Raw genomic sequence first — 9,423 nt, 5'->3', positions numbered from 1 at the left:
CACTTAGTCTCGGGTTTGGGTTCAACCTTGGGTTTCTTCACTGGAGCAGCAGCTGATTTTCCGTTTCATGAAGTGTCCCTTCTTGCCCTTGCCCTTCTTGAAACTAGTGGTTTCACCAACCATCAACAATTGATGCTCCTTCTTGATTTCTACTTTCGCGGTGTCAAACATCGTGAATACCTCAAGGATCATCATGTCTATCCCTGATATGTTATAGTTCATCACGAAGCTCTAGCAGCTTGGTGGCAATGACTTTGGAGAAACATCACCATCTTATCTGGAAGATCAACTCCCACTCGATTCAAGTGATTGTTGCACTCAGACAATCTGAGCACAAGCTCAACGATTGAGCTTTTCTCCCTTAGTTTGCAGGCTAAGAAAATCGTCGGAGGTCTCATACCTCTTGACGTGGGCACGAGCCTGAAATCCCAATTTCAGCCCTCGAAACATCTCATATGTTCCGCGACGTTTCGAAAAACGTCTTTGGTGCCTCAACTCTAAACCGTTTAACTGAACTATCACGTAGTTATCAAAATGTGTATGTCCGATGTTCGCAACATCCACAAACGACGTTTGGGGTTCAGCACACTAAGCGGTGCATTAAGGACATAAGCTATCTACTGTCTGCATAATCGCTACTTTCAACTTTCAACAATATTTTCTCTAGGAACATAACTAAAACAGTAGAACTATAGCGTGAACTGCGACATAATTTGCAAAAGGTCTTTTGACTATGTTCAGGATAATTAAGTTCATCTTATGAACTCCCACTTAGATAGACATCCCTCTGGTCATCTAAGTGATCACATGATCCGAGTCAACTAGGCCGTGTCCGATCATCACGTGAGACGGACTAGTCATCATCGGTGAACATCTTCATGTTGATCGTATCTACTATACGACTCATGCTCGACCTTTCGGTCTCCGTGTTCCGAGGCCATGTCTGCACATGCTAGGCTCGTCAAGTTAACCCTAAGTGTTTTCGCTGTGTAAAACTGTCTTACACCCGTTGTATGTGAACGTAAGAATCCATCACACCCGATCATCACGTGGTGCTTAGAAGCGACGAACTGTAGCAACGGTGCACAGTTAGGGGAGAACACTTCTTGAAATTTTGTAAGGGATCATCTTATTTACTACCGTCGTCCTAAGTAAACAAGATGCATAAACATGATAAACATCACATGCAATCAAATAGTGACATGATATGGCCAATATCATTTTTCTCCTTTTGATCTTCATCTTCGGGGCTCCATGATCATCATCGTCACCGGCATGACACCATGATCTCCATCATCGTGTCTTCATGAGGTTGTCACGCCAATGACTACTTCTACTTCTATGGCTAACGCGTTTAGCAATAAAGTAAAGTAATTTACATGGCATTCTTCAATGACACGCAGGTCATACAATAAATAAAGACAACTCCTATGGCTCCTGCCGGTTGTCATACTCATCGACATGCAAGTCGTGATTCCTATTACAAGAACATGATCAATCTCATACATCACATATCATTCATCACATTCCTCTTGGCCATATCACATCACATAGCATACCCTGCAAAAACAAGTTAGACGTCCTCTAATTGTTGTTGCATGTTTTACGTGGCTGCTATGGGTTTCTAGCAAGAACGTTTCTTACCTATGCAAAACCACAATGTGATATGCCAATTGCTATTTACCCTTCATAAGGACCCTTTTCATCGAATCCGTTCCGACTAAAGTGGGAGAGACTGGCACCCGCTAGCCACCTTATGCATCAAGTGCATGTCAATCGGTGGAACCTGTCTCACGTAAGAGTACGTGTAAGGTCGGTCCGGGCCGCTTCATCCTACAATACCGTCGAAACAAGATTGGACTAGTAACGGTAAGCATATTGAACAACATCAACGCCCACAACTACTTTGTGTTCTACTCGTGCAAAGAATCTACGCAATAGACCTAGCTCATGATGCCACTGTTGGGGAACGTAGCAGAAATTCAAAATTTTCCTACGTGTCACCAAGATCTATCTATGGAGAGATCAGCAACGAGTAGAAAGAGAAAGAGAGTGCATCTACATACCCTTGTAGATCGCTAAGCGGAAGCGTTCAAGTGAACGGGGTTGATGGAGTCGTTCTCGTCGTGATTCAAATCACCGATGATCAAGTGCCGAACGCACGGCACCTCCGCGTTCAACACACGTACAGCCCGGTGACGTCTCCCACGCCTTGATCCAGCAAGGAGAGAGGGAGAGGTTGAGGAAGACTCCATCCAACAGCAGCACAACGGCGTGGTGGTGATGGAGGAGCGTGGCAATCCAGCAGGGCTTCGCCAAGCACCACGGGAGAGGAGGACGACTTGGGAGAGGGGGAGGGCTGCGCCAGAACTTCGTCTATAGATCCCATGCGCCTCCCCACTATATATAGGGGTGGAGGGGCTGGTTTCTTGACCTCCAAGTCCATTGGGGCGTTGGCCAAGGTGGGAGGAAAGAAATCTCATTATTTCCTTCCCCGCCGATTGTTATCCCCCCTTTTTAGGGATCTTGATCTTATCCCTTCGGGATATGATCTTATTCCTTCTAAGGGGGGATCTTGGTGCGCCTTGACCAGGGGTGTGGGGCCTCGCCCCCACTACCCACGTTCATGTGGGTCCCCCCATGCAGGTGGGCCCCACTCCGGAACCTTCTAGAACCTTCCCGGTACAATACCGAAAAATCCCGAACATTTTCCGGTGGCCAAAATAGGACTTCCCATATATAAATCTTTACCTCCGGACCATTCCGGAACTCCTCGTGACGTCCGGGATCTCATCCGGGACTCCGAACAACATTCGGTAACCACATACAAGCTTCCTTTATAACCCTAGCGTCATCGAACCTTAAGTGTGTAGACCCTACGGGTTCGGGAGACATGCAGACATGACCGAGACGTTCTCTGGTCAATAACCAACAGCGGGATCTGGATACCCATGATGGCTCCCACATGTTCCACGATGATCTCATCGGATGAACCACGATGTCAAGGACTTAATCAATCCCGTATTCAATTCCCTTTGTCTATCGGTATGTTACTTGCCCGAGATTCGATCGTCGGTATCCAATACCTTGTTCAATCTCGTTACCGGCAAGTCACTTTACTCGTTCCGTAACACATCATCCCGTGATCAACTCCTTGTTCACATTGCGCATATGATGATGTCCTACCGAGTGGGCCCAGAGATACCTCTCCGTTTACACGGAGTGACAAATCCCAGTCTCGATCCGCATAAAACAATAGATACTTTCGGAGATACCTGTAGTGCACCTTTATAGTCACCCAGTTACGTTGTGACGTTTGATACACCCAAAGCACTCCTACGGTATCCAGGAGTTACACGCTCTCATGGTCGAAGGAAGAGATACTTGACATTGGCAAAGCTCTAGCAAATGAACTACACGATCTTTTGTGCTAGTCTTAGGATTGGGTCTTGTCCATCACATCATTCTCCTAATGATGTGATCCCGTTATCAACGACATCCAATGTCCATAGCCAGGAAACCATGACTATCTGTTGATCACAACGAGCTAGTCAACTAGAGGCTCACTAGGGACATATTGTGGTCTATGTATTCACACATGTATTATGATTTCCGGATAATACAGTTATAGCATGAATAAAAGACAATTATCATGAACAAGGAAATATAATAATAATACTTTTATTATTGCCTCTAGGGCATATTTCCAACAGTCTCCCACTTGCACTAGAGTCAATAATCTAGTTCACATCGCCATGTGATTAACACTCACAGGTCACATCGCCATGTGACTAATACCCAAGAGTTTACTAGAGTCAGTAGTCTAGTTCACATCACTATGTGATTAACACTCAATGAGTTTTATGTTTGATCATGTTGCTTGTGAGAGAGGTTTTAGTCAACGGGTCTGAACCTTTCAGATCCGTGTGTGCTTTACAAATCTCTATGTCATCTCCTAGATGTAGCTCCCACGTTCTATTTGGAGCTATTCCAAATAACTGTTCTACTTGGAGCTATTCTAAATTGTTGCTCCATTATACGTATCCGGTATCTCTACTCAGAGCTATCCGGATAGGTGTTAAGCTTGCATCGACGTAACCCTTTACGACGAACTCTTTTACCACCTCCATAATTGAGAAAATTCCTTAGTCCACTAGTTACTAAGGATAACTTTGACCGCTGTCCTGTGATCCATTCTTGGATCACTCTTGTACCCCTTGACTGACTCATGGTAAAGCACACTTCAGGTGCGGTACACAGCATAGCATACTGTAGAGCCTATGTCTTAAGCATAGGGGACGACCTTCGTTCCTTTCTCTCTATTCTGCCATGGTCGAGCTTTAAGTCTTAACTTCATACCTTACAACTCAGGCAAGAACTCCTTCTTTGACTGATCCATCTTGAACACCTTCAAGATCACGTCAAGGCATGTGCTCACGTCAAGATCACGTCGGTATACCGATACCTTGTTCAATCTCGTTACCGGCAAGTCTCTTTACTCGTTCCGTAACACATCATCCCGTGATCAACCCCTTGGTCACATTGTGCACATTATGATGATGTCCTACCGAGTGGGCCCAGAGATACCTCTCCGTTTACACGGAGTGACAAAATCCCAATCTCGATTCGTGCCAACCCAACAGACACTTTCAGAGATACCCGTAGTGTACCTTTATAGCCACCCAGTTACGTTGTGACGTTTGGCACACCCAAAGCACTCCTACGGTATCCGGGAGTTGCACAATCTCATGGTCTAAGGAAATGATACTTGACATTAGAAAAGCTTTAGCATACGAACTACATGATCTTGTGCTAGGCTTAGGATTGGGTCTTGTCCATCACATCATTCTCCTAATGATGTGATCCTGTTATCAACGACATCCAATGTCCATGGTCAGGAAACCGTAACCATCTATTGATCAACGAGCTAGTCAACTAGAGGCTTACTAGGGACATGGTGTTGTCTATGTATCCACACATGTATCTGAGTTTCCTATCAATACAATTCTAGCATGGATAATAAACGATTATCATGAACAAGGAAATATAATAATAATCAATTTATTATTGCCTCTAGGGCATATTTCCAACACGGGGCAGGTGGCCCCACCCGGTGGGCCCCCGGGACCCTTCCGGTGGTCCCGGTACAATACCGATGACCCCGAAACTTGTCCCGATGGCCGAAACAGGACTTCCTATATATAAATCTTTACCTCCGGACCATTCCGGAACTCCTCGTGACGTCCGGGATCTCATCCGGGACTCCGAACAACATTCGGTAACCACATACAAACTTCCTTTATAACCCTAGCGTCATCGAACCTTAAGTGTGTAGACCCTACGGGTTCGGGAGACATGTAGTCATGACCGAGATGTTCTCCGGTCAATAACCAACAGCGGGATCTGGATACCCATGTTGGCTCCCACATGTTCCACGATGATCTCATCGGATGAACCACGATGTCAAGGACTCAATCAATCCCGTATACAATTCCCTTTGTCTAGCGGTATTTTACTTGCCCGAGATTCGATCGTCGGTATACCGATACCTTGTTCAATCTCGTTACCGGCAAGTCTCTTTACTCGTTCCGTAACACATCATCCCGTGATCAACCCCTTGGTCACATTGTGCACATTATGATGATGTCCTACCGAGTGGGCCCAGAGATACCTCTCCGTTTACACGGAGTGACAAATCCCAGTCTCGATCCGCATAAAACAATAGATACTTTCAGAGATACCTGTAGTGCACCTTTATAGTCACCCAGTTACGTTGTGACGTTTGATACACCCAAAGCACTCCTACGGTATCCAGGAGTTACACGCTCTCATGGTCAAAGGAAGAGATACTTGACATTGGCAAAGCTCTAGCAAACGAACTACACGATCTTTGTGCTAGGCTTAGGATTGGGTCTTGTCCATCACATCATTCTCCTAATGATGTGATCCCGTTATCAACGACATCCAATGTCCATAGCCAGGAAACCATGACTATATGTTGATCACAACGAGCTAGTCAACTAGAGGCTCACTAGGGACATATTGTGGTCTATGTATTCACACGTGTATTACGATTTCCGGATAATACAGTTATAGCATGAATAAAAGACAATTATCATGAACAAGGAAATATAATAATAACACTTTTATTATTGCCTCTAGGGCATATTTCCAACAACGATGCCTTATGAACTGTGGTTTGGCAAGAAACCAAAGTTGTCGTTTGTTAAAGTTTGGGGCTGCGATGCTTATGTGAAAAAGCTTCAACCTGATAAGCTCGAACCAAAATCGGAGAAATGTGTCTCCATAGGATACCCAAAGGAAACTGTTGGGTACACCTTCTATCACAGATCCGAAGGCAAGACATTTGTTGCCAAGAATGGATCCTTTCTAGAGAAGGAGTTTCTCTCAAAATAAGTGAGTGGGAGGAAAGTAGAACTTGATGAGGTAACTGTACCTACTCCCTTATTGGAAAATATTTCATCACATAAACCGGTTCCTATGATGACTACACAAATTAGTGAGGAAGTTAATGATATTGATCATGAAACTTCAGATCAAGTTACTACCAAACCTCGTAGGTCAATCAGAGTAAGATCCGCACCATAGTGGTACGGTAATCCTATTCTGGAGGTCATGTTACTTGACCATGGTGAACCTACGAACTATGAGGAAGCGATGATGAGCCCAGATTCCGCAAAATGGCTTGAGGCCATGAAATCTGAGATGGGATCCATGTATGAGAACAAAGTATGGACTTTGGTTGACTTGCCCGATGATCGGCAAGCCATCAAGAATAAATGGATCTTCAAGAAGAAGACTGACGCTGATGGTAATGTTACTGTCTACAAAGCTCGACTTGTTGCAAAAGGTTTTTGACAAGTTCAAGGGGTTGACTACGATGAGACTTTCTCACCAGTAGTGATGCTTAAGTCTGTCATAATCATGTTAGCAATTGCTGCATTTTATGATTATGAAATTTGGCAAATGGATGTCAAAACTGCATTCCTGAATAGATTTCTGAAAGAAGAGTTGTATATGATGCAACCAGAAGGTTTTGTCAATCCAAAGGATGTTAACAAAGTGTGCAAGCTCCAGTGATCCATTTATCGATTGGTGCAAGCCTCTCGGAGTTGGAATAAACGCTTTGATAGTGTGATAAAATCATATGGTTTTATACCGAATTTTGGAGAAGCCTGTATTTACAAGAAAGTGAGTGGGAGCTCTGTAGCATTTCTAATATTATATGTGGACGACATATTATTGATTGGAAATGATATAGAATTTCTGGATAGCATAAAAGGATACTTGAATAAAAGTTTTTCAATGAAAGACCTCGGTGAAGCTGCTTATATATTGGGCATCAAGATCTATAGAGATAGATCAAGACGCTTAATTGGACTTTCACAAAGTACATACCTTGATAAAGTTTTGAAAAAGTTCAAAATAGATCAAGCAAAGAAAGGGTTCTGGCCTTTAATACAAGGCGTGAAATAGAGTCAGACTCAATGGCCGACCACTGCAGAAGATAGAGAGAAAATGAAAGAAGTTCCCTATGCTTCAGCCATAGGCTCTATCATGTATGCAATGCTGTGTACCAGACCTGATGTATGACTTGCTATTAGTTTAGCAGGGAGGTACCAAAGTAATCCAGGAGTGGATCACTGGACAGCAGTTAAGAACATCCTGAAATACCTGAAGAGGACTAAGGTATGTTTCTCGTTTATGGAGGTGACAAAGAGCTAGTCGTAAATGGTTACGTCGATGCAAGCTTTGACACTGATCCGGACGATTCTAAATCGCAAACTGGATACGTGTTTATATTGAACGGTGGAGCTATTAGTTTGTGCAGTTCTAAACAGAGCGTCGTGGCGGGATCTACATGTGAAGCGGAGTACATAGCTGCTTCGGAAGCAGCAAATGAAGGAGTCTGGATGAAGGAGTTCATATCCGATCTAGGTGTCATACCTAGTGCATCGGGTCCAATGAATTTTTTTTGTGACAATACTAGTACAATTGCCTTGGCAAGGGAATCCAGATTTCACAAGAGAAGCTTCAATTCCATCCGGGACCAAGTCCAGGTGGGAGACATAGAGATTTGCAAGATACATACGGATCTGAATGTTGCAGACCCGTTGACTAAGCCTCTTCCATGAGCAAAACATTATCAGCACCAAGGCTCCATGGGTGTTAGAATCATTACTGTGTAATCTAGATTATTGACTCTAGTGCAAGTGGGAGACTGAAGGAAATATGCCCTAGAGGCAATAATAAAGTTATTATTTATTTCCTCATATCATGATAAATGTTTATTATTCATGCTAGAATTGTATTACATGGAAACATAATACATGTGTGAATACATAGACAAACATAGTGTCACTAGTATGCCTCTACTTGACTAGCTTGTGAATCAAAGATGGTTAAGTTTCCTAACCATAGACATGAGTTGTCATTTGATTAACGGGATCACATCATTAGTAGAATGATTTGATTGACTTGACCCATTCTGTTAGCTTAGCACTTGATCGTTTAGTATGTTGCTATTGCTTTCTTCATGACTTATACATGTTCCTATGACTATGGGATTATGTAACTCTCGCTTACCGAAGGAACACTTTGTGTGCTACCAAACTTCACAATGTAACTGGGTGATTATAAAGGTGCTCTACAGGTGTCTCCGAAGGTACTTGTTGAGTTGACGTATTTCGAGATTAGGATTTGTCACTCCGATTGTCGGAGAGGTATCTCTGGGCCCTCTCGGTAATGCACATCACTATAAGCCTTGCAAGCAATGTAGCTAATGAGTTAGTTACGGGATGATGCATTATGTAACGAGTAAAGAGACTTGCCTGTAACGAGATTGAACTAGGTATTGAGATACCGACGATCGAATCTTGGGCAAGTAACATACCGATGACAAAGGGAACAAAGTATGTTGTTATGCAGTTTGACTGATAAAGATCTTCGTAGAATATGTGGGAGCCAATATGAGCATCTAGGTTCCGCTATTGGTTATGACCGGAGATGTGTCTCGGTCATGTCTACATAGTTCTCGAACCCGTAGGGTCCGCACGCTTAAAGTTGGATGACGGTTATATTATGAGTTTATGTGTTTTGATGTACCAAAGGTAGTTCGGAGTCCCGGATGTGATCATGGACATGACGAGGAGTCTCAAAATGGTCGAGAGATAAAAATTGATATATTGGACGACTAAATTTGGACACCGCAATAGTTCCGGGTGAGATTGGGACCATACTGAAGCTCCGGGAGGTTATCGGAACCCCCCGGGAGGTATATGGGCCTTAATGGGCTTTAGTGGAAAGGAGGGGAAATGAGCAAGGGAGGGGGCTCCCCCCCCCCCCAAGCCCAATCCGAATTGGGAGGGGGCTGCTCCCCCTTTCCTTCCTCCCTCCTTCCTC

This window comes from Triticum dicoccoides, chromosome 4B (assembly GCF_002162155.2).
Source record: "Triticum dicoccoides isolate Atlit2015 ecotype Zavitan chromosome 4B, WEW_v2.0, whole genome shotgun sequence".
In the NCBI taxonomy this organism is placed as follows: domain Eukaryota; kingdom Viridiplantae; phylum Streptophyta; class Magnoliopsida; order Poales; family Poaceae; genus Triticum; species Triticum dicoccoides.
This window is presented reverse-complemented; position numbering follows the sequence as displayed.